This window comes from Heterocephalus glaber, unplaced genomic scaffold (genome assembly GCF_053883595.1).
Source record: "Heterocephalus glaber isolate CG9 unplaced genomic scaffold, H.glaber_assembly_v1.0 deba00001509, whole genome shotgun sequence".
Taxonomy (NCBI): Eukaryota; Metazoa; Chordata; class Mammalia; order Rodentia; family Bathyergidae; genus Heterocephalus; species Heterocephalus glaber.
Window position 1 is genome coordinate 53,396,850 of NW_028258325.1, and position 27,420 is coordinate 53,424,269.

The 27,420-nt window shown below is 36.7% G+C and overlaps 1 long non-coding RNA gene across 1 annotated transcript; it reads right to left on the reverse strand.

Annotated features, from left to right (window-relative positions):
- Positions 1-7: 7 nt before the first annotated feature.
- On the reverse strand, positions 8-27,420 carry LOC147825174 (uncharacterized). Its single transcript, XR_015441223.1, has 3 exons — positions 27,254-27,420; positions 24,452-24,597; positions 8-2,030 (listed from the first exon to the last, which is right to left on the reverse strand). It is a non-coding gene; the product is annotated as an uncharacterized LOC147825174 (long non-coding RNA).

Below are 27,420 nucleotides of genomic sequence, written 5' to 3' on the forward strand. Positions count from 1 at the left end.
TGTCTTATTGTTACTGGATAGGTGTCTCTGGCTCACCTTATGATATTCAGGTTCTTTGTATGCTAAACGAAGAATTGAACAGGACACACAGATGCTGCAAGAAAGTCAGAGATTTATTAACTGGAAATCATGCTCCACAGAACCGGAGCAAAACAATGGGAAAACTCAGCGGTGCCTTTGACTCAGAGCAGCCCCTGTTTTAATTTTGAAGTTAAATGTACACTTGAGAGAGTTCCAGCTAGGCAGTACCCAGAGATGTCAACTGTCAGTTGTAACTCAAAAGTGGAGGGTGAGCTGAGCTAGTGATGGCAATGGCAGCAAGTTTCAGGTTTGGCTTTTCTTTTGTTTGTCTAGAATTTAAGGAGTGAACGGTAGTAATAACCAAGCGTACTCTGTCCAATTCATTTTGAGTCCCCACGCTCATGTTTGGAGGGGTAGATTTTTATTTTCATGGGCATAGTCAGAACAAGCATGTCTATTAAAGCCCACAATACAATGCTAATAATATCATAATGTCCACAGGGTTTCCCTTGATTACTCTAAAACAGTTGAAGTGCACACTCAAAGTCATACCAGAGATCAAAGAACTGTGACAAGGGCAGAAGTGAATTATTTAGAGTCATGTCAGAATGTCAAAGAAATATGGTGAGAGCAGGTTGCTCTTGCACTCTCCCAGATCCAGAAGGCATCCTATCTGTTGTGAACATAAGACCAGGATGTCTCCCACACTGCTTGTCATAATGTCACCAGACTTTAAGGTCCTTTCCATCTGACACTCAACTGAAAACTTGCATGACTTTATTTAGTGAAAGGAAGCAAGTTTATTCAAAGCTGAGCCAGAAGATGACAGAGAGGACATTTGTCACCTCAAATCTCTATCGTAGAAGACTCAAGGGCTTAAAGGGATTTTAAGGGAGAAATGGAGATACAGTGAGAAAATGGGCAGGGAATACCCCTGTTGAGAGGAAATGATCCTCTTTATAGTGCTTGTTTTTCCTTTAGTTTTTCATCAAAAAGAACTGCACCTCAATTTCCTGGAGCTTACATGGGAGTTTTCAGACAGATTATTACTTTTTTGTAAGCAAATTCATTATGAGCTGAGGAGAAATGGAAGTTTTAAAGAGGCATCTCTTTAAATTTAGAGTGTGATGTGAAAAGACTGGTTTATAAAAAGAATAAGAAGAAGAGTAGAGAAAGACTGGAGAGGGGAGGTAAAAACAATCAAGTTAAACACATATTCCCCAGAAAGCTGTTCTGTTATAATGTGACAGTTCTATTTTGTATGAGGTTTGGACTCTTCATCACTTTGGAAATGGCTTTAGGGACTATAAGAACGTCCAAGTGCAAGAATGATGCCAGTTAGACTTGGATAGCTATCAGAGCTTTACAAAGTGAATGAAAGCATCATCCAACAGACAGTAATTTCAAAATCAAAGGTTAGCCAACCTCTTTTGCAGAGTATCATGCCAAACACTGCTGTGATGTTTGCAAAAGTTCCTACTTTTACATTAATCCATTTTGGCAGTTTTACTATGTTGTGGCTCTCTTTTACATTGAAGAAAAGGCTTCATGATACATTTGAAATGCAAAGTTTTGAAATCTATTTTAGGTATTCCAGAAGTCCTTTAAAAACACTGAGAATTCAATTTTTCAGTAAGAAAATTAAGATGGCCATTAAGCAACCTCAACATCAGATTGTAGAAATTGTCTAAGCTACTCAGTTTCTCTAAAAAAGAATCAGATTTCTTGCTTGGTTTTTTTATTCTGTTCCCTAATGAGGAGGAATATGATTATTACAAATATCTCAATTTTACTTTATTTTTTTGAAGAAAAGAATTCTTATTTCTCATTAAAGAATGGAAGTTTTGACTTTGTTTTCATTTTTCACCTCCTCACACCACCTCCTTTCCCTCCTTTTTTTCCTCCTCCTCTTCTTTGGTGTCCTCCTCATCATCATCCTTCATCCTTTTCTTCTTTTTCTTCTTTCTGGTATCCAATTTTTGAAGTGATTGCTTTTACATACGTCACACCTGATAAGAGAAAAATCAGAAATGTCCGTAATTGAGTTCCAAGGCCAGAGGGCAGAAGAGAGGAAAGATAAAAGAAGCAATTCAACTAATACTTCAGGCCAAATCACCAACAAAAACGTGCCTGCTCTACATTCCTAAAAATACATATAAGCCTTTGACTCAAACTTTCTTGAGGCAAGAGATTAGGGCATGGCAAATCAGCTGGGCAATTTGTGCTGTCAGTTACAGAAACGTGTCCATCATGGCCCAGATGCACACCCAGAGCAGCTTTGGAGCCCTGTATGAGCAGTCCAAATCTGAGTTCGGCAGAAGAATATAAAAGATGGTGGCCTCAAGGCCACTGTCTTCTTGCTCTTACAGTGGTCTGCTCTGTGTGTGGGCCATATTTTCTCCATTTTCTTCTTTTCTTCAGAGGACTTCCTCTTTTTCAGAGCATTTTTTTCCTTCATTTTCCTTTTTCACATTTTACATTTCTTGGTTGTCTCATTTAATTATTTGAAGAGGACAACAAGAGCCTGAAAAGGATCTCTGGGCACCCCCAGAATCTGGTAAAAATTTGGTGAGGCAGCCAGGAGGTAAGAGCAGATCTCTGTGGCTCAGAGAGCCAATGGAGCATGAAGAAGGGATGGGGTGTACTTGGTGGTGCAGCCCCATGTAGCTGGTAGGCTGGGATGCCACTACAGAGCCAAGCTGAGCAAGTCCCTCTGCTTGTGCCCTACTTTGGGCTGGGAAACATGCCCTCAGCTTGCTCTTCAGGGCGCACCTGCAACCTGCCCTGTGGAATGCAGAAGGTGACCACTTTAAGGCTTCGACTCAGCTTGTGAATCCACTACCATGCAGCAAGGCCAGGTGGACACTTCCTGTGGTATATGAGGCAGTGGACACATATGCTGGGTTGCACAGCCATAGCCACTGTGCACTTGGGCAACTGCCACAATAATACAGTGCTGCACTGTGCCACATCCAGTGCCTGTTATGCTCACCTACATTAGCATGCCTGATGCCAACCTGTAGAGGATCAGTGTGCAAAGCCAGTACAGAGGCACGGATCACAGACTCAGGGAAACAGGGTAGCCCCCACTGTCCAGGGTCCTCTTTGGGCAGCAGTCCTGGTTCTTGGTATTCTCCCTTGGAGAACATACGTGAGCCATAGTCACTTCCCACCTAGCCCTTGGGAAGTTGGTGGGGCATCCTGCCAATTCTCTTCCATGGAAATGAGGCAGCACCCCTGGTGGCTTCCTCCCCTGCAGTGCCACCATTCTCCCTTGGGGAGTGAGTGGGGCCTGTGGTGAGGCCTGACCCAGGAACAGGTTGGCGGTGGCTGCTGCTGCTGCGTTGCACAGGAAACCACAGTCAAGGCCACAGGATACCTGCACTGGGGTGGGGCATCTGGAGGATGTGGCCCATGGTGCATGCCAGCACAGCAGCGAGGCAGTAACCACTCCCCATGTGGCAGGGATGCCCAGATGCCCGGCCCTAAGGGTGGGCCCCTGGCGGAGGGCACACCTCTCCTCCTTCCCTCTCTGCTAGTCCCAAATCTGCAGCCACTGAACCACATGATCTGCTGGATCCAGGCGGCTTCTGTTCTGGTTACCTCGACAACCTTGCAGAGCTCCTACCTGCCTCTAAGCTTCGCCTCCAAAGATCCACGAGGCCAGGTGAAGAAATTGCATCTAAGTAACTCCAGGCCAGGGAGGGCCGTACACTCAGGCCAGCTGAGATTCCACAACGTCCCCAGGTGGCTGTATAGCGGGCAGCCCGGAAGCACTGAGCCACACTTTGTCTCGCAACAAGCCACGTGTGCCGGCCAAGGCTGTGGGTGTCTGTGGCTTCGCACTCCCATCCTGTGGTCCCTCATGCCCACTCCATCAGCTGAACTGTGGGAACCCAAATGACGAGCACGAGCCCGTGCACCCTGGCCACACTGCCGCCCATGCCGTGATCAGTTTGCATCGGCGATCCCACAGGCAGAGCCTGGCAAGTGGCAACCTCTTTTCCCGCCAGGCCTCGGAAGGTGGTAGCCCAGGAGTCTGCGCTGCAAAGTGGTTCTGCAGTCTCTATGATGTGCCGGGTCTCCTGTCTCCTCACTGAGATGCACCCAGCAGGGATCCCTTGGGCCCTGGTATTCCTTCCTCCTCCAGTCCTACAGCTGCCCAGCCCTGAAGCTTCTGCCGCGCTCCCTTCCTATGGCCATTAGGGGGTGCTGTTGCCTTTCAATGAGATTTAGAAGCCAACCACATGTTTAGAAAACTAAACCCTTTGAAGAAAAGAAAACCAATTTAATTAGTTATTGCTAGAGATTCATGGGATATTGTGATACTGTGAATTTCCAAAAACTGAAAACATTTCCCTCAGTTAAATGATTAATGCTTAGATATGGAACTGAAAATATCACCACAGCCATAAAATAGTTTCGTTCAGAAAAATTTAGACAATGTTTACAAACCTAAAATCAAGTAAGAATTTTACCTGATTTAAAACATATTAACCACTTACCAGTCCAGTTATTTAAATACAGGATAACCAAAACTTGAATAATTTCTATAAAATACTATAATAGGAAATATAAAAACGACAATTTTATCAAATTTATTCAATGCAAGAATCGACTAATTGAAATGGCACCTGCCTGAGCAACTCTAAAGATCAGCAGGACATAAACGCGATGCCCAAGTGACACTCAAGTGACTGACGCTCGGCGGAAACTTTGAATGGTTAAAGCAACTGATTAATTCAGGTATTTTTTAAGTCTTAAAATTTATGTACTAAAAATTAAATATCTGTATTCATTTTACTTATACAAGCCCATTGAAATAACGTGTCCTAATTTGTTGTACTTTTCCCATAGTTTTAAGTGTGAAATAATTGTGTTTTACTAGATATGTTTGGGATACAAATTGGCAGCAGTTTATACACTCAAGTATCAAGATGTATATTCCCCTAAATTACAACCAGAGAAACAAGCAGTTAGTACAGGAGAGAGACAGATTGGGAAACATACAAAGCTAAACAGCTGTGTGAGGGCAATGTTCTCCCCTAGTGCCAAAGTTTTGTTTTTTTAAATTTGAACCTGTTGGTTTTATGATTCAAAAAATAGGTACACGTGCTCTAAAAAAGTGTAAGTAAAGAAATGAAAAAGACCCAAGGATCTTAGTTTACTACAGGCCTGAGATGATCCGATAATGTGAGGCAGTAACTCAAAGAGGTCACTTGCCCTTAGGCTTCATGAAGGCAGGGCTTGCCTGCCAACCTGGGAAGACCAATCCAGACTGTTTTCTTTGGAGACACAATGGCCGCAGAAGGCTGAACAGTGAGGGTAATGCAGAACAGAAGAGGTCTGAACACTGGCACCCCAGAACACCCAGGCTGTTCCAGCTCTGGAGAATTTGGGGAAAAATATCTGAGGAGCTATTAAAATAAGATAACCATATTTTGAGAAGGTGCTGCAGATTCCTTTGGCCACTGAATTTATTGATAAGGTACAAGGAACTGGCTTAAAGAGCCAGGTGTTACTTTATATTGTAGTCTTGTGAAAGAATATGGACTGTGGTTTGGGAGCATGAGAACTGCTGAGTGAATTATGTAGCCTCTCAGCTTTCTTACTCTTTTACATAAGAGTTAAAGCCTCCACTTTCAGGGAACATATTGGACTCACTTTAGACTATCAAATTTGTTTAAAAAATTCAGGTAATTACCTTTTAAGTTTTTTTCCTCTCTGCTCAAATGCAAGAAGAGATTTCTACCTCTACTGTCTTAAACAAAATACCCTAAATAGGCCCAGTGATTTAGCTCAGTGGTTCTGCCACCTGCCTCACAAGCACAAGGTCCTGAGTTTGATCCCCAGTACAAAAAACTTACCCTAAATACCATTGGAATAAATGTAAGAGATATTATTTCCCAGGCAGCTATGGGGCCCCTGGTTGGGATACAACCTGGTCTTTTAGGAGTTTGTTCTTTCAAGTGGCTAAAGGAGCCTCCTGGAGGTTCTACTCTCATCTCTTGAGAGATTACAAGAAGGCCACTGGGTGGATGGGAGGGTGGGGGCCCCACTCTTCTCCCTAACAAGTCAGTGGGGAACAGTATGGAGAGCTCTAAGGATGGGGGCCTCCTGGGCTCCACTCTTCTAAAACGGTACTGGTGCTGCCACCTTAAACAGAGATGCTATCTGGTGCTTGAGCCTCACAAAGGATGTTGTTTTCTGAACTCATGGGTTTCCTCCTTTCACACAGGCTATCATCTGAAAGACCTCAGACCTAGCCTTCTCTGTCTCTTTATCTGCCCGAAGGTACACAGTGGGAAATGCCATAAGAAACACCCTGCAGATCTTAGTGATCTCACCAACAGTCTATGTCCTTGAAAATGGAAAGATGAATCCTGTCATTTTGAAGAGGGAACAACTTATCTACTGTTGCATGACTGTTTGGATCCAGTATGAATGGAGAGTGATGGGTGTAGGATGGTAGTTTAAATTATGATACTATTTTTCAGTTAGACCATTTCGGCCAAAGTCATAGGTGGTCATATGAAACCTCTTATGTCGAAAATTGTATGGCTCTTTATCTCTGGAAAAGCCCAGAAATTATGGTTCTCAGAGGAAGATCAGCATTGATGATCCCTCCCTCAGCTGCCCACCTGTCTCAGGGGTATATGAATCTCTCCCACCTGTTTAATCCAAAAAACCCCACTGAGTAGAGTCCTTGACTTCCTCCTTACTACCCTCAAGCTAATACATCACTCCCTTTGCCATCAAGTGACTCAGGAACACCACGAGAGCCTGGTGGCCCAAAGGAACTCAGTATTCATCAGTCCCTCATCATACTCCTCAGATAGCTTCAAGCCCCCAGAACAGACTCCAAGTGGAGCTTCCTACTCCTCTAACTAACAACCCATCTTGCCCCGAGAGTGGTAGCAGGAGTGGGTATCAAGAAATGCAAAGTATAGCTAGGCTGACTTTCAGAGGATCCTAGTAGGTTTGTAGACAGGTTTCAAAATTTGATGCTTGGTTTTGATCTATCATGGCAAGATGTCCAATTTCTCCTGGCCACTTGCTATTACACAGATAAAAAGCAAAGAATCCTAGAAAAAGCTAGGAGATGTGGAAATGAATGATATGCTTCAAGAAGAGAAGAAAAAAAAGCACAGAGAAGTTGTTATTCCTCTGAAAGAACCAACTGAGATTAGGATACAAGTTGTGTACTAGAAATGATATCTAATATGATAACTGCTCTTATTATGGAAATAAAAAGATTCATTAAGAAATTTGTTAATCATGAAATAGTAAGATATGTTCCAAAGGGCAAAGTGGAAAATCCAGCTGTCTTCCACAGCTGACTTGTAGAAGTCTTTTGTAAATATACAAACCTAGATTCATCTTTCAGAGAGGAACAGGCACTGATGAAACACTATTTCATTAGTCAGCTCCAAATATTTGATACAAATTATAAAATCTTCAGATGCTTCCCAGACCCTTATGAACCAATTGCTATACATTGCCTTTTCTGTATTTAACAACTGGGATCTAGATGAGGATGAGAGGGCAAATATAAAGTCAGGTCCACCTAAACTGCCTCAGGAAAAAGATTACCAAATGCAGATGAAAGCTACTCTTATGAATGGAAGATGTAAAGCTCCTCTTCAAAAAATAAGACTTCTGTTGTGCTTTGAGTACAGTTAAATAGCATTATTCCTATCCTAAAATCCCTCTTTGCCACCACAAGAAATGTGAAAATCTGACCTGCTCCTTCTAATATTTGAGCTCTACATCCTCAAGCTGATATTAAAGTTATTCTCCTTGAAAATTCATTAATTTCTGTTCTATTAAATAGTCAGCTCAACCATTATCTAGATATCGACACTTTTTTCTCTTCGTCTTCCAGCAGGGTTTCCTCAGCCCATCCAGTGAGTCACAACATCGTAAGTAGTTAGGACACTAAGGTTGAGCCTATGCTCCTTTCAGCAGGAAGTAGCTAAATGGTGACAAATACCCTCACTTCCTCAGCAACCCATAAATAGTTATGTGGATTTATGATTCTCAGGGGGAAATGAGGCAGGAGATTAGACAGTGCCAAAGTGGCTGGGTAACTGGATCTGACCTGACAACTATAGAAATCTGTCTATCACAGCTGGGGCTCGTGCAGTGAGCAGCTTTGGAGCCCTACATGGAATGGCCCAGATGTGATATCAGACAGAATGTATAAAAGATGATGGCCATCATGGCCACTTTCTTCTTGTTCTTGTAGTGGCCCACCCTGTATGCAAGGTATATTTTTCTTCTTTTCTTTTTTTTTTCTTTAACCTTCAATAAATGTTAAACTTTATTCTTCAGTTTTCCTATCCAGTATTTTGAACTGGATAGCCAGAGCCTGAAATGAATGCGTGGGCTCCCCAGAGACCAGTAATACTAGGAGGACAACACTGGAGGCACCACTGCATTCTGCTTACAATTCCTATCAATCAAGAAGTAACACATACTTGCTTGCCAAGACTATCCTCCTGTCCCAAGCTTTACTAATTGACATTGATCCAACCCTCTTTATAGCAAATTAGGTTCTTATTCCCAAATTTGTATATGAAATATTATATTTTACATCAGATGACATTTTCCCGACTGTTATACATGCTTATTGCTGGTAGGTCAGGAAACATGTTCTAGGACCTATTTTTCCTTTTTGGCTATTATTTTTATACCTCAATAATTCCTTTTATTTCAGAGATCTCTTTTTTTCCTCAAGAATTTTGACTTTAGCATATAAATGTTCTCTTTGCTAAGTGAATTTTAAGCCTATTGGTTCACTTTTTTTTCTTCCCTTCTTATTTCAAACTTCTACTATGCCAAGTATCTCTAATGTTTTCTAAAATCTTATCTTTTGAAATGTATATTATCTGTCTCCTACTAGGCCTTTTTGTGCACAGACTGCTGTGTGGTGAGTGTTCTGATGCTAGCATCATTATTCCATTTTCCACATGTGTGGAAAGTAACTTATCTAATAAGTTCACCTTTCTCTTTCTATTTTTTCATGATTGGTTAATATGTTTTAAATCTTTTCCCTTATTTTATAAGTTACGTGTATTAAAATAAACAATTGTATGTACATGAGTATTATTTATAACAGAAAGTTTCTAACTGATATTTCTATCATATCTATTGAGACTCATGAGTATGTGAAATATAATTTTATTTAAGTTGATCTATACTCATTGAACATATTATTTGAATTTGTTATTACAATACTTGAACCTTCTAAACTAATGTTAAAGAGATTTGAGATACTAAGTTTCTTTCTCCTCCAATTTGCTAAGTATATCCTCATTTAATTAAATGCTTTCAAAAGTTTTCTCGTGGATTTTTATCATTAAATAATTCTCCTTCAGTCCTCAGTGCTAAAAATTATTTTATGTATTTCCACAATTATTTTAATTTGCTTCCTTTTAAAAATAAGAATATAGGACTCTTTTATAGTTTTAATTCATCTTCTCCATGAATCACACTATCATTAGTTGTTAAGAAACAAAATTCTGAGGAAAATATTTATGTTGATTATGGCTCTGAGTGCTGCTATTTTATACTTGTGAAAGATGATTTTCTTTCATTTTAGTTACGAGTGTCCTTAACTAAGTTATAATTTCTTTTATTTTGTCTTCCTTTTGTACATCCTCAGCCTATTATGCTCTCTCTGTGTATCAAAAACTGGCTTTGCATGAAAGACGCCAAATTTTTTGATATTGTGAACCAATTATGAAAAATAAAACAATATATGTCAGCCCAGTTGATGAAACTCATAGTCCTAGAAGTCCTCTCAGATTTCCATCTTGTTAGAATATAAGTAGGGAGAAGGTGTCCTCTTTTGGAAACAATGAAAAAAGAAATATTTAGGGCACCACAATAGCCCTGTACTGTGCTAAGAGTAGGTATATGGGTTCTCCAAATATTGCCAGTGACAAGGAGGAATGAGAAGCTTCTTTCTGAGGTCAGGGTTCATAATTTACAGTCAACCCTGTCTCAGAGCCTTGAAATCCATTTCCAAACTCAGATCTCAGGGTTAAGAATATAATGAAAAACTTTAACACGTGGAAAACTTTCTTTTCTTCCGCTTTTCCATCACTTCTCATTTCTATTTTTTTTTTTTTTGGAAGATCTGTAAAAATCTTAAGCTTTCAAATCCCCTGATTGATTCTCAACACTCTATAACTTCTGTCATTCTATGTCTGATGATGTGGAATGAATTTTAGGAGAGCACAAGACATATATACACACTTGGCAAGCTAACATCCCAGAATGGTTTTTAAACTTGTAATACTACCTGTATAACCGTATTAAAATGTATCTGTAAATAAATTGGGTCATCAGAATAGTTTTCCTCTGCACCCAGCAATCTTTCTTAGCCACTTGTTTCTCAGTTTGGTGTTAAGGAATATGGGCTATTTTGTGAACGACATCCTTCATTTACTCTTTCCTTCAGTAATTACTGCAGGTCTTTCTGCTCTCACCTCACCGCTGCTTCTCTAGGAAACAACTCTGATCCCCTTGGTCTAAGGTGATTCTTCCAAATGCTCTCAGCTTACTTTGATTAAACAGAACAAGAGTAATACTATATTTAAACACTTGGTATTTTTCTATATATGTCCCTAGGTGTACATTTTATAAATAAATAAATAATATGTGCTGATCAGTTAATTGCTAAATTAAGAGCAGCTGTCAATTATTTGAACAATAAAGTCAAATGACATGCTTTAAGGGCCGAGGATTTAGCTCAGTGGTTTCGCCGCCAGCTGTACAAGTGCAAGGACCCAAGTTTGATCCCTGGTACCAAAAAAAAAAATGACATGTTTTAATTTAAGATGATTTATAGTAAGATTATTTTCAGCCCTTCTTGGTTTGCTCTTTTTTCCAAATTAAAACTATTACAAAATATTATTGTAACATGTGATACAATAAATAATGTGAAAGAGCCAAATTAATCACACTTTCTCTACATTCTCTCTTCACTATTTAAATTATGTGCAAATATTAAATATGATATGTATCTTCCAGTTTTCCCATACAACCAATTTATATGTTTTTGCTTACTTTGCTGAAATATAATCCTGTTAGAATAAGTTTGCACCTTATTTCATCACACCACCGTATGAAATGGACCTGGTACAACCAGTGTTTGTATAAGTCCCTCCATGGCTTTCCAACTACCCCCTGATTTTCTTAGAAATATATTTTATCTGAGAATACTTCTTCCCCTTCAATACCAGTTTCCTCTATATTCTTCTATTCTACAGCATCTTTTGTATCTAGTCAATTGAATGCCCTTTCTTGAGTGCTTTGTCATCTCTTTTACAGGTAGAAATGTGAATATGAGTAACTTTTGGAAAATGAGATAAGAATAGAAGGGATGTGTATGCATTTGGAGGTTTAGTTTACATTTAGGAATGTTATGATTTGTAATTTCTAACTATCAACAATTTTAAGTGATGGAAAGTGTGTGATTTGGGCATGAGAGTTACAGCTAAACCTAGGGGATGACAGAGAAATGGGAGAAGTTACCAGAGAAAGAACTGATTTATTTTACAGTGTGGACTAGAACTAGCTCTTTGCCCTCAACTTTGCACTACTAGACTTTGTGATTGTTAGATGAGAAATAAGTAATTTCTTATTTTATTTGAGCCTCTTCACTTTGTTATCTTATTAGTAAATAAATGTAGTATATATATCCTAATTAATACATTCATTTATCTGAGAGTTGCGTAAGGACACAAGAAAAACTGAACAGTGTGTCATGATTTAGCAACAAAGCATTAGCTATAAATACGTCAATATTCCTGGCTAGCAATAAGGTGTTCTTTGTTATTCCCTGACAAGTCATTTAGAAACATTCTATAACAACTTGGAAAGTATATCATATATCTTTCAAGCACATGATTATAAGGGAGATGATAGAAAGGTACAGATTAACAGTGTAGTTGTGTTTTCAGTTTGATTGATATTTTTAGTGAGGTACTGTTTTTGATGTTGTTGTTTTGAGACAAGGCCTAAGTACGAAGTTCTTGCTGGTCTTAAATTCATGATATATGCCTGGCTGGTCTTGAACTTGTGGTGATTCTCTTGCCTCAGTCTTCTGAGTGCTATTTAAGTACATAATCTAGGAATAAATCATTAAATATTTAAGCAGTTTTTTGAAAAATAAAACTCTGCCAAAATAAAAACATTTTTTGTTAGATCTCTAATAGAAATTGGGGTAAACACCTGATCCAATTTCCAAAGCAATAAAAGATTTTTCCCAAGGATCTTTCAAAATAGCTTTTCATTAAGTAGGATTGGTCACACACTGGTGACCAGAATGATGAGAAATTTTTATTAAAAATTAATGGATTGACATTTATTTGCATCTTTTTCATGGTCTCTGACTTGCCATAATTTCAGTGAGGGATAAAATGATATACCAGATACCAAAAAACAGTAAATAATGAGGAAGAGTCAAGAGGTTTAATTTCTATTTCAATAAGGAATCTATGGTCAGTTAATTGCACTTGAAACTAAAAGAAAGCAAGTAGATACTACAAGCTTACTATTTTATTGAGAAAAAGTTATTATCAAAAAACAAAAACCATTTTTATAGTAACTTTATCCAGTCCAGAAAGCAACACACTTTCAGCCATGTTTCAACCAAGAGCAGAAAACTGCTTAATGAGGAATTTGGCCAATTAGGAACCATATACTTTCACAACAACTGCATATCCAGCTGTTGAGGAAGATAAACAAAGAATCTCCAGGAGATCAAACGCAGGAGTCATGGAGATGGAAATATAATACAGTTTCCAGCAGAGAATTGGAGTCACCCTGACGAGCAAAGAACTGTTTCTATATTTAACTTCTTTCCCATGTAAGCAAAATTGTTTGTTTTAAAAATAATTTTAAAAATTTAACAAATTGTGACTCTCTAAGAATGAGTACTTAAGAATTAAATGCTGCAAAAATATTATGATTTTATCACACATTCATTATTCTTTAGCACTATGTCAATTTGCCTTATTTCAAATTTTCAAGCAGAAACTGAGAATGTTAACATGTCACAGAAATTATGAATAATTTTTAATATTTGTAGAGTAGTTTTATTTTGATATTTCTAGATCAGAGTTCTTCGATCTTTATATAACTTCTGGTTGGAGCTGAATAATACTTTCTTGCAGAGGCTACCCCATGCATTATAAGGTACTGAAAAGTAACTTTGATCTCTATATAGTAAATACTAGTAACACATTATTAGCTTGTGACAGTCAGTCAAACATACCTTTAAACATTGCCAGTTCTCTCCAGTTGCAAATTATCTCATGATGAAAGCTACTCTTCAATTACATAGTTCCCCAAGCAATTTTGCAGACAGACTTCCAGAACCAAGAACATGGCTCATAATCTTTCTGCCACTAGAGGAAGCTCCCCGCCTCCATCCCAGGCTCCTAGGGTAGTGAAGCTCAGCCGGTCCCAGCACCCGGAAGGAAGCTCCTCCGCTGCCATCCCAGGCTCCTAGGGCCAAGAAGGTGAGCTGGTCCCAGCACCTGAAAGGAAGCTTCCCGGACTCCATCCCAGGTTCCTAGGGCAGTGAAGCTCAGCCAGTCCCGGCACCAGGAAGGAAGATCCCCGCCTCCATCCCAGGCTCCTAGGGCAGTGAAGCTCAGCCTGTCCCAGCACCCAGAAGGAAGCTCCCCTGCTGCCATCCCAAGCTCCTAAGGCACAGAAGTTGAGCCGCGTGGGCACTAGAAGCAGCCCCTCCCCGCCCCCGCAGAAATGAGAAGACACATAAAGAAGCCTCAAAAACAGATTTCCAGATCACCTACAGCAACCCCAAAGGGAAACGAGATGGAACACTCTGATACTCAACCACCTGGACTCTCTGAACTGGCAACAAAACAGGATCTGGGAAAAATGAAATCAGAAATAATTACTCAGATAACAGCAAAGATTTTGCTCATGGTGCAAGACATGATTAATAAATCTAGAGAGGACACAGATAAAAAAATAGAGGATCTGAGGAATGTGATGGAATCCCAACATAGGAAACAAATGGAATCCATAAAACACATACAAACAGATTTCCAAGAGATTAAAAACTCCATCGAAAGTCTGTACAGCAGAATGAACCAATGTGAGGATAGAATTTCACATATAGAAGATAAGATTGCAATTAGTGAGGAGGAAAAGAAAAATTGCTTTAAAATTGTAAGGGAACATGAGAAATCAATCCAGAAGCTGCTAGACAATGCAAAGAAGAATAACATAAGACTGATTGGAGTCAATGAAGAAAGAGGAGAGAGTGCACATGACATAAAAAAACTGTTAACAGAAGTGATGGCAGAAAACTTCCTACGCAGGGAAAAAGAACTTGACATACAGATAAGTGAGGCATATAGGACTCCAGCTAGCCTTAATCAAAAAAAATCTACACATAGGCATATAAGAGTTAGGATTCCAGAAATCCAACAGAAGAATAAAATTCTACAAGCAGCGAGAGAAAAGAAACAAATCACATACAAAGGAAAGATCATCAGAATCACAGCAGACTTCTCAGTGCAAACCCTCAAGGCAAGAAGAGCTTGGAGTGATGTATTTCAAGCCCTAAAGGAAAACAGCCTCCAACCAAGATTGATGTACCCTGCAAAACTATCTTTCAAAATTAATGGAGAAATAAGATGCTTTCATCATAAAGAGCACCTCAGGAACTTCATGAATACCAAGCAGGCACTCCAAAAAATTTTAGACAATACCCTAGGAAAAGACAATGAGGATCACAGCCCCAGGAACACCAGCAGAATGAATACATTGGGTGTGACAAATTAAACGCAAAGGGGGAGAATCCAACAAAAAGAAAAAGTCATGACAAGGCTTTTAAACCTTTTGACTTCATCTCCCTAATGAGTGTATAATTCAATCTTATTATTGTACTGGTTAGTATTTTTCTGATTCTAGAATTGCACACCATTCCTTGTGCTATACTGGCTATTTATCATCTTCTTATATCTACATTTTAATTGGGTTGTCTATTAATGAGCTCTAAGAATTCTTTACATATTCTGCTCATAGGTTATATGAATTGTAAATGTGGTCTGTTTAAGGACTACTTTTCATTTTAATGATGTCATTTAAAGTTCTAAATTTTGATGGAATCTCATTTATCATTTTTTTCTTTTATACATCATGTTTTTTGTATCCTAGGTAGTTCTTGCCTACCCTGAATTCATAAATATTTTCCCTTATAATTTCTTCTTAAAGCTTTAAACTTTTAAGCTTTCTTATTTAGGTTCATAGATCTCTTCAAGTTATTTTCGTGTATGGAAAAAAAGGGTTGAGGTTAATTTTTTATATACAGATACCAGGTGTTCTAGTGCCATTTGCTGAAGACACTATCTCTACCTCGGCTCTTGAATTGAGTTTATATTCTATAAAATGCTAATGTTAAATAATCTTTCAAAACTCAGTGAACCATATATGTGTGGTTCTATTTGTAGATTCTCTCTTTTATTCCAATGATCTATATGTCTTTCCTTACACCGACACTGCCTTGATTACTGTAGCTTTAGAAGAAGTCTTAAAATTGGGTGCTAAATGTCTTCCAGCACTGTTTTTGTTTTTGTTTTTTTGTTTTTTGCTTTTCTGGGTCCTTTGTACTCCTACATAACTTTTAAATTTCAATATCCAGTTCTTCATTTATAGCAAGTATACACAGACCTGAATTTTTATATATACCTTGTGTTTTCTAATCCTGCTAAATTCAAGTACAAGTTCTAGGGGCTCCTAGAGGTTTCTTAGTATTTTCTCTGTAGATGATCATTTCATCCACATATACAGATTTTGCTTCTGCCATGCCAAACCTATCCTAGTTGTGTCATTTTATTGCCAGACTATTTTGGTTTAGACCTATGTTTCAAAGTCTAATGGACAGATGAAGAGTAGGCATATATGCCCTTGTTCCCCACTTTAGGGAGAAAGCATTGTATCATCTCCATTCATAGAGGGAGTTTTTGTTGGAAGTATGGAGTAAATGTCTTTGATCTGTTGAGAAGGTTCTGTTCTACTTCTAGTCTCCTGATAGCTTTTACAATGAACAGCTGTAGAATTTAGTCCAATACTTTTTCTCCAACTAGTGACAGGATCATATGGCTTTTTCCATTCCTCTGTTAAAATGATAACTTTTGGAGGTGGATCTTCCAATGCTGAACCAACAAAACCACTTTCTATAACAAAACCACTTTCTACATTCTGCCAGATCTGACTTCTAATAGTTTGTTTTGTTAACCAAACTTCTATCTATGTTCATACTTTTTTCTTCTATTATCTTTATCCAGTTTTAGGATTAGCACAATGTTGAGTTCCTAAAATGAGGGGAGAAGTGTCCCTTCTTTTTTCTGCTTTAATTGTTTGATATAATTTATCAGTTAAAATGTATCTGAGCCTGCTGTTGTCATATAGGTAGGTTTTCAAGCTAGGAATATACTTTCTTTAATAGGTGCTATTCAAATTTTATATTTTCTCCAGAGTTAGTTTCATTAGTCTTCTAAGTTACTTCTTAGAAGTTGTCAAATTTATTTCAAAAAAGATTTTTGTAATATGCTTTCTATATCCTTTTAAATTCTGTAAAATCTGTGGTAATGTCTCCTAGATATTAATATTGTAATTAAAAAATGTATAACTGATATTGTGTAACAGGAAGAAAAGGTCTAAAAGAGCAAGGGAATTGGGAGGGCTAGGGGAAGGGAAAAAAGGGAAAGGAAATAATATGAGCAGAGGAAAAAAATGGAAACAAGGTCTTTGAAAATAGGGAAGGGTGGAGGGGGTGAAGGGAGGGCAGGGGAAGGGGAAAAAAATAAAACCAAGATACTCCTGTAAAGGTACAAGATCCCAATGATGAATGTAATTGTATTGCATACCTAAAATCTACCAATAAAGTTAATGGGGAAAAAAAATTTCCAAAAAGGAAGAAAAAGTCTAAAGGTGTAGGGGAAGTGGGAGGGGTAAGGGAAAGGAAAGAAGGGAAAAGAAAACATATGGGAAAAGGAAAAAATGGAAACAAAGTCTTTGTAAATAGGGAAGGGTGGAGAGGGTGAAGGGAGGGCAGGGGAAGGGGAAAAAAATAAAACCAAGATACTCCTGTAAAGGTACAAGATCCCAATGATGAATGTAACTGTATTTTATACCTAAAATGTACCAATAAACTTATTGGGAAAAAGAAAACACAATAAAAAAGAAAAAAGAATCTTTCTGCCACTAAAGAATTGTCTAAGTACAGTGAAGGTTCTCCACATTTGTTTTACCAACCTGTCTAGAAAAAAAATGAAAGATATTTTTCTTTTATGTCATTTTTTCTTGCCTTCATCATGAGTGACATAGATTGTCTCTGAAGTAGAAGACAACATTTACATACATATTTCTACTATTGCCTCCTCTAAATTCAGTGTGTAGTACAACAAAAAGGGACATTTTTAAAAAAGAAAAAAACAAAACCAAAAGAAAAAAGCCAGACTTTTAGTATGAGGCCACCAATTTGTAATAACTTTATTAATTATATAACAGTGTCCCAAAAGTATTTGTCTACTGGCTCTTTTACACTGTTATGTATAAGTAATATAAAAAGGGAAAATTGCATTTTAAAATAATTTGTACAAGATAGTGTGCTTTCACCATATTTGATTACTGAAATAGAGCTAGTATAACACATTTCTATACGCAAATAGAGCAAATTAAACACCTGGTTTACTATCCACATGAATAAAAATAAACAAAGAAATTGAATTTTCACCCCAAAATACTGATTTTTAAAAACTATGTATGTATAAAAAATATGCTAAGGTTTCCGACTTCCAAATATCTTTCAAAAAAAATGTAACCTATAGAGTGATGCTCATCACACATTTTGGGGGAGTGGTCCCCAAAATGAATCTTGAAATAAATGTTTCATAAGAAAAGGAGAATGTGGTTATTTTGCTGTTTTTAGTTTTCTATATGCACAGGAAAAAGCAAAATATTAGATTGCCTATTTTTATAGTATAAGTGACTAAGAAATTTTGAAAGCTAAAATATCAATATTGCTCTCAAAATTCATTACAGAAACTGTTTTGATGAATTTTTATGTTAATGCTTGTGTATCATTACAAACTGTGGAAAACGATCTTTACTTTGATTCTGCAAACTGGTGTGAGGTGATCTTCTGAAATTAATTAGTGACTCTTCTGACTTTTAACTCCCTTCTTAGTGCCTCATTCAATTTTTTATATCATCAGTGAAGTACCAAAGACTATAAAACAACACTAGCTCGTTCTCATTTGATTATTTTTATTCTTTCCAGTTCTTAAAAGCAGTTAATCTTCCAGCTTTGACAAGAAAAATGAATTCTATCTAAAGATTTATTATCCACACTTACATAGTCACTGAAGAATGCTCTTCTCCATGGTTTTAAAAATCTATCAGTGTCATATGCTACCCACCACACTACTAAGATGATGATTTAAAAAGTATTTTGGGGATAGATGCCTTGTAAGGATCAATAGTTTAGCCTGTTTTGAAATTACCATAATATTATGGTAGATAGCAGTCTGTTTTGGTTACTTATTGAATATATTTACTTAGCATCTAATAAGTTTCACATGCAGTCCCACTGTGTTATGCTCTGTGAAGAGAATAAATAGAGGGATATGAAACAGATTGACATTTAGGAAATTGATTGATATCGGGAGATCAGAGAATCATAATGAAAGAGGTGGTATTTAGACTGAGGCTTCATGTATTAGAAGACATCATGAATAGTATGGTTGACAGAAAACCAGACAGTCTGATAGAAAGTGATGAGAAAAAAATCTAAAGGAGGAATAATTGTAATCTGACCTTTACAAATAAATGTCAGACCAGATATTTGACATATAGCAGGAGGCAGTGAAAGAATATAACAAAATCCCAAAATGGCAAATTATGTCCAATCATATTTAGATAACTGAAACAATTAGTCATTTCCAAAAGCATAAAGTGGCTTTTAAAAACAAATCTAAGTATTATACAAAGAGTATTTTTAAGCAAGTTAATTTAGGTTTACTACAAGTTTTAGAAATTTCCAACACAACTTTTTATAAAATGTATTGATTTTAAAGATTATGAGAAAGCATCAAGAAATGGAAATTTTACACACTAAAGAATTACGAATTTTGCAAAAGGGAGGATAACCAAGAGATGGACAGTGGTGGGAGGAGAAGAGGGCATTGTATGAAAAAAGAATTAAAATGCATATGTACAAACTCCCTCTTATAAATGTAATCATTATGTACTGCAAACATGGACTAAAATTTTAAAATTTAAAAATAATTACAAATTTATTCTATATATAATTTAATGTTTGAAATGCATCATCAATATTGTTTCAATATTTTATTTGTTTCTTCGGTTGTTTTCTGGATACATTTAAATTTTTGTCACTTATGATTTCTCAATGTCATTGTAACTGAGAAGCTCAACAGGAACTTGAAAAACTTGAAGAAACTCAGAATAGAAGATGAAAGACACATTTCCTACACAAGAAAATAATAAACTTAAAAAGAATGTCAACAAAGAAGATCAAATCCAGAACTTATGACTGCTACAGATTAGGAAGGCTGTTGGACGAGATGATGGAAAGAAAGGTTAAAGTTGATCAGTGAACACTGTATTTATGTGTGTAAATACTACAGTAAAACCACTAATATGCATAATTAGTATGTGTGAATAAGAAAACACTGGCATTAAAATGCTTATGAAGAAGTCACCCTTGCCAAGAATAATATGTGGATACAGTTCTTAGACATTTGAGAGTAAGAGGGACAGAGGACAGTCAATCTTAGAGGGGAAGAACAATTACATTACTTTTTCTATTGAACATGAATAAAATACACATTTGTAACTATAATTTCTGATATTTTGTTGGGATAGATAACTTAAACTACCCCTGCTACAAAATACATAAAATTTCTGGTTCAAAATATATTTAAATGATAAATTTGCAGCTAATCTTATAAGAATGGAAAGAAAATTGTCAGACAGCAAGAAAAAAGCCATCACAAGTATTTAAGGAACAATGTTAGTCATTCCTTATTCTTAATGTTTTTATCAAAAGGAACACAGGGGGTCTACAGACATAGCTCATCCAAGTGTATTATGTATTGGGATGACCATATTCAATATGCTTTGGATATCACAGCAAAAAAAAAGAAACATACTATATAATACAGCAAGAAGCAAATATATTTATTTGCATCAAAATAGTTATGTTAGAAAACACGGAAAAATGTATCTCTGTAATTTTGTGGCTACAAACTGGCTTTTAGGTGGAACTAGAGTAAGCTCATACCTGTCATGTTGTCTATGAATCACCTCCCACAAAAAGACTAAATTATCTCTACATTTTAACTGTCCAGATCATATAGCAGGAGCAAAAGAACATCTTTGTGAGAAAATACTATAAATTCAGAACTTAAATCATTACCATTTTCATTTAACAAGTACTAAAAATCATGAAACATAATCATAAATTTTATTGTTCAGTATAGACAAACATCTGGGCATGGTGTCGCCAGGTTGTAGTTCTAGTCAAGAAGTGGAGGTAGGAGGATTACAGCAAGTTTCAGGTTCAAGGCCAGCCTTGGATACATAGCGAGTTCAGGACCAGCCTGAAGTATATAGTAAAACTGTGTCTCAACAGAACAATAACAAAAAATGCAAATTTCAAGAGATTTCAGATACAAAAATTGTTATTGATATATCACCACAGTTGGGATTTCACAGAAATTAAACCTTACCTAAGAATCATGAGACAATTAAAAAAAGTCTAAAAATAACTAAACCATTTCCCAAACTCCCAAATTCAAATAAAATATATGAATAAATATAAATTAAAATGATTTGGTTTAAGTAGAAGATTTGACTCAAGTGAAGACGAAAACTAATGAAGCATAAAAAGACCTGAAGCAAAAATTCAAAATGCAACACAGAAGTGAAAAAAATGCAAAGTACTGAGGAAGTGAAGCTCTTTGGAATCTGTAGTGAGAAGGCCCTCCATAATGTAACTTTCACTAGAGAATGAAGATAAGACATTTTATATATATTGAGGATTGAACCCAGAATCTGCCTACTGACCTCTAAGCTACCTCCCCAACCCTCTTTTTTTTAATATTTATTTTGAGCCAAGGTCTTATGAAGTCACTAATTTGCCCCAGCTGGGCTGAAATTTGTGATCTCCTACTTCTACCTCCCAGAATGCTATTACTCCTTTAATACCTATATATTTTTAAACCAAAATAACATATAGTTATATCCACAAAACAAAATTAATCCCAGGTGAATAGAAAAATATTATTATTCATATTTATATTTATTTTACACAGAGTAAGATTGTTCAGTATAAAAGATATGTCTTTTACAGTGTAAGAATTGCAAAAGACTGATAAAGAAGACTTACCAGTGCTATAATGTAGTATTTTCAAGGAGGAAAACAACTGCTCTAACTGCTGTACTTAGAAGTCTATCAAAAATCTTTGAAATTACTTTTCAATAAAATATAGGAAAAGATTATATTTCAGATTTAGGAAAGGAACTTTAAGGAACTAAAGGAACTTTAGTTCACTAAATTCACTGAAGGAACTTTAAAATGAAGAAATTTATTCCAAGACAAAAGTATGGAAATGCAAAGAAATAGAAGGAAAACTTACTACACATTTACAAGTGAGATAAACCAAATAGACTAAAATTATAAAGCTCAAAACATATAAAAACTTATAAAGTGAAGGTTAAGGATTAAAATTAATGTATTTAAGTCTTTTAATTAAAAAATTAAGATGAATGTAAAGGGTGTTTCAAATATAGAAGAGTAATACATACTACCAAGCTCCATGTTACTATAATATTTTGCATCCAAATGACACTTTGGTTCTCTTCAAATTAATGATGCCTAGCTTTTTGTAAATGTAATAGCTTTCTGCATGCTCAGCATAGTTTCAGTGTGATTTATTGTTGTTTTCTTGATATGTTCAAATTCATCACAAATTCTTAGTTTCATCTCTTGGAAAAAAAATTTGGAGTTTAGAATGGATTGACATAGTTCTCCAAAATTCTTAAGTTATATCCTAATTCCCAATGTGATGCAGTCATGAATTGAGGTCTTCTGGAAATAATTATGTCATGATCATCTATCCTTTATTAATGAGATTAGTGGTTTTATCAAAGGGACCTCAGACACCTAACTTGCTCGCTTCCCTCCTTGTGACAATGTGAGAAGACACTGCAAAGTGGAAATGGACATTCACCAGAATGTAGCTATGCTAGCACCCTGATCTCAGATTACCACCACCAAGGATTCTAAGAAACAAATTTTTATGGTTTATAAAATGGTACTTTGATAGCAGTACCAGCTACTACTATACAAATATTTGATATTTTTCAGTGTGTCTTTTGTATCTTTCACCCATCTTGTTTCCTGAAATTGATCTTCCTCATACTTGAGAAGTTTTCATCTTTTCCTGGAACACAACTCATGATTCTTGTATCAATTTGTTCAACTCTTTGTTTCTGTAACTTGCATCGTATAGTAGTTTTTGGAGAAATATACACCTTTTTTATCTTTTGAGACTGGCTTTCACAATGTATCACAGGCTGGACTCAAACTTGCAGGACTCCTGCATCTTTTTTCCCTAGTCTTGGGTTTATAGACCTCTGCTTCCACATCAGGCAGAGAGAAGTTTATCTTTATTTGATTTGTCTGGAAACAGTGTCAGAAGATTATTGCTTCATTGTTTATTTAAAATTTTTTTTTTTCATATGTGGGAATGAGTATTCATTGTTAGACCCAGTGAGAAAGAACCAACCAGAGACCAATATTAAATCCACATAGGAGTTCATTAACGCCCGGGACCCGAGCCGAGCACTGGACTCGAGCCCCGACTGGGGGGAGACAAACATGTTTTATACACCTTTGCGACCAACAGTTTCTAGGCCCCTCTATGGGATAGAACTAGCAAAGCAAGTGAAAGGTACAGAAGTGGAACGTCCTGCTCTTAGAACATTTGTAAAACAATAGTTGATTAAAGAGACTTTCTAAGCGGAGGGGGTTTCTAAACTTCCTCCTTCTGAGTTCATCTAAAGGGCAGGCAGGTGGGTCAAGCAGCAGTATGGAGTCCGTCTTCCTAACTAGGGTCCTTCGTTCACAATGGGAGAAAAATAAAGGGAAGCAGCAGGATAAAGCAGTAAAAAACAGCTAAGCAACCATGGCATTTTCCTAAAGTTTCATACTTTTGAGAACTCCGAGATTTGTATAACTGAGTTGATCTCATTTTAAAACAAAGGAACTAACATCTCATAACTCCATGTTAGTCTGCCAAAGGCTGTAGTTTCCTCTGTGGAGAAGGGGTAATATGCTTAAACTCAAGAAAATTTTCAAGGAAGTTTGCACCAGATAAAAGGGAGTCATTGGAAGTCAACATATGTGTCACCTGGGCAAGTAAGAAGAACCTTTAGAACCTTTAGAACTTTCAATGATTCAAAGAGCTCATTGCAGCATGTATGCCATAGATTCACCACCACTGACCTGGGCTGTAGGAGCACCCAACAGTGAAGACTACCAAGAGAAATTGCTGACAATATCCACTGAAATCTGCTTGGTTGCACTTAAATATCATATTGTTAAATTATCTAGCTGCAGATTCCACAAAATTCATGTTTGTTAGATTTCTGGGAAAACACATGAGAGACAATATAGTAGGATTAATTAAATATCCCATTGTTTCTGTTGGTCAGGCCCACTGACATTTTTCTTCCACCCCCAAATTCTGTAAGCCTCTCTGTCATCAGTAGCACCCCTTCTTTACTTGTTGGTTAGCCAAATTGGGTGAATCAGGCCTGCAGCATTGAGGGTCATGGGCCTGAATCTTCATTGTGTTATCAAGCTGTCAGTTTAATCTTGTCAGTTTTTAGATGTAACTGGGCAAAAGAACACTGTTATTCTACTAGATTAACTAGGTCCCAAATACATTTTTTCTTTCCCCTGTTATGTATATATTAATTGCTTTAATTTCTTATGATAGTCTGGATCGTTTTTCTTACCAGTATGATATTAAGGAAATGTGACTTCACAGAGTAGCTACAGAAGTGATTGTGATGAGACGTACTTCTGTTTCCATTCCTTTGTGACCCAAAAATGTGATTTAATGAATGGGATAAAGTAACATGTAATGGATGTTGTTTTAAAACAGATAATGTTAAAATACAGCATTGATCGGAATCATCTGGAAAGTTTGTTAGAACATTAGTTACTGGGCCCCCATCTCCAAGGCTTTTCCTGTAGATCTAGGGTGGGATATGTGGATTTTGTTTCTCATACCTTCCTACCTGATGCTGATGGTACTGGATCAAGAAGGAAACTCAATTTTACCTGATTTAAGTGGTATGCTCTGGACGAGAGTGTCCATCATTACAAGATGCAAGTCCCACGATGAACAGGTGGTCTAATGCCAGGGGTTCACTGTTCAATCTCCGCTTCTATGGTATTGTATTGTTCACCTGATGTCAGCATCCCATCTATATGACAAAATGCCTAAGATAAAGAATTTATATAGATATCATTTAACAGTTTATTATATAGATAATTTATTCATTTAGGTTCCCATCTTGAGAAGCTTCAGTCCATGGTCGACTTGGCTAGATAGCACTAGGGTTGTGGTAGTACAGATATAGGAGAAACATAACTCCCAACATGCTAGATGTTAAATGTGTGCAGTTTGTTGTTTCATAGCATTGAGGAATAAAGTTGTGAACCAAAGGAATAACTTAGGAGAGTTTTATTGGAAAGAAGGGGAAGAAGAATAGCTCCAGGTTTCCAGGAGGAGTCTTGAATGGGGTGGTGACAGAGAACTTTTGCCAGGGCTAATTTATATAGCAAAATCACAACTAGAATACAACATAAGTCAAACTATAATCAACCTATAGGATCACAAGTATAGCCACTTAGCTAATAGTGGTTTCATAGGGAAACAACTCAATTAGCAAGGGTACATGGAAAGATAAAAAGACATTTTTGGAAAGGGATGTGTCCAGAGGCTCTGGTCACCCACCTGAGCATCTGATGCCTCTCTGGGGTTACTGGACCAGGTGATGCTAATTACAGCCTAATTATACATTACTGTTTATCCCTCAGGGAGCATATAGGCTTGGCCATTCCATTTTCATCTTGAAGCTTGGGCTTCTTCAGATGCAGATGCATCTCCAGACCCAATTCTGATGTCTTTATTTTTCTGCTAATATCCCTGAGAGCCCAGTTCCTCTCTATTTATTAATTTCAATGTAACTTAGCTGCCTGCAATACTCCCCCATAGAGGTGTCCCTAACTGCAGTTAGGGTAGGAGTGAAGTTTCAATCTAGCTACTTCAAACTGAGAAGGGTAAATGCAGAAAACATAACAATCAGGGGCCTTCTCCAGAAAGCTAATTTGATGGGCCTTGGATAGAAGTCATGTTGCAGTTTAACAGTTACGGACTCCCCTAAGAAGGTTGATCTACTGGACCCCTGTAAAAGGAGTCTGGCACATTTATCATTGGTTCCATCTATATGCTCACTTGGAATTGGGCAGGCTCTGGTGAGAATAAACAACTTTTACCAAGAGATTAAAGCATATACGAACAAAGCATGAGCATTAGAATGGAAAGACGTATTGAAGAAAGGAGCCAAGTCTAGACACTGCTTTTTTTATTTTTAAGATCTTTTTTTAATCTAATGTGAATTATTTATCTAAAGAAAACAAGGTTTATTTATTAGTGTTCAAGTCCCTCTAGTTTTAACTCTAATATGATGGAGAGTTTTGTGGTTTTGCAGAACAATTTTAGCTAAGGAATTGAAAGAATCTTGCTGAGCTTTTATAGCTTGCTCTGAAGCTTTTAGGCCTCATGAAGCAATAACGATAGTGAGCTATAGGTTTAGCTGGAGACGGCTAGCAGCGATCACTGTAGAGACTGGAACCTGCCTCCCTTCTATATCTAGCCTTTGATTATCATTAGTAGTAGTATTAGTATTAATTATTTTACATATCTTTTGGTTGTACTTTTTACTGGATATTTAAAACCAAATTAAGATGAGATCTATATTAATCAAAAGTAAACTTTTGCTGTATATCAAGGTCTCTTAAGCCTCTTTAGGGATTACTTTTGGAACCATGTACAGAGACTTTCATCTCCTTTGTTGATGGTAGATGCCAGGATGGGTTATGGTCTTGTTTGACCATGTGGCTTCCTGTGGAAGTATGGGAGACATTCTTCTTTCTGGTGACCATTCTCTTTAACACACTGTACATTGGTTGATTCTTGTCCTCTGGAGTCCAACAATATCCCATTCAGGAGTTTGGGTAACTAATTAAATTTGCAGAATTCTGTAAAAAGATCCTCTCATGTCCTAGATCCTTGTTGACCTTGAAGGAATGGGGCCAAAATATTGGCTATCCTCTTAGGCCAGTTATCTTTTTAGCTTCACTCTCTAAACCTCAGTTGTTGAACACTCAGGGGATTAGTTACATCAGTATGGTAGTGGGTTTAATTTTATGATCTTTTATGATCTTTTTTAGATATCAAGGATCTTGAAATATATGATATGGCCAGAGAACTGTTATTTTTGTATCTATCGTACATATCTTAGAAGTTGAAGTCAATAAGAATTATAAAGTTTTACAGAGAAAATTTGAGACCAAAGCTACATAACATTTTAGCATAACAAACATGACATTTTTATATTGGAACAATTATATTTGGTTATTATCTCTGAAACACATTTAATATTTTATCTTAGTATAGAGAAACTAGTTTCCTTTATGAAATTGTAAGATTGAATGACATAATAAAACTTTCACTTAAATCTGTTATTTTTTAATAGAGTGGCATTTAAGAAAAACGTACTTGTCTATAGATGTACTTTTTAGTTTATTAATATTTAAGTTTTAATTTTTGGAGTGACATTGGCTGGACGGCACAGTGTTTAATTATCTCTAAGTGTTATAACACATACAGTAAGTACGCATGACAAGACTTAAGCATAAGCCTTGAAAAAGTACTCACATCATCTGTCTGGCTGTTTGATATTGGATTGTTATGTACATTTCATCACAAATAGCTGGAATACAAGTAAATGAAAGCCAGATGTTTGAGCCTGAAAATGTTTATCATCATAAAAATAAATTAAAGAAAAACTTTACCTGGTAATTTCCAGCATGATAAGATGTTTTCTAAATTGTATCTTTGAAGGCCTGTATACTTTGAAAATACAAATACATCATTTAACAGACTATAAGGTTAGCAATAATTAGTATCACAGCTACATACAAAATCCTAATGCATATTTAGTTTCTATACTCAAGGCAAG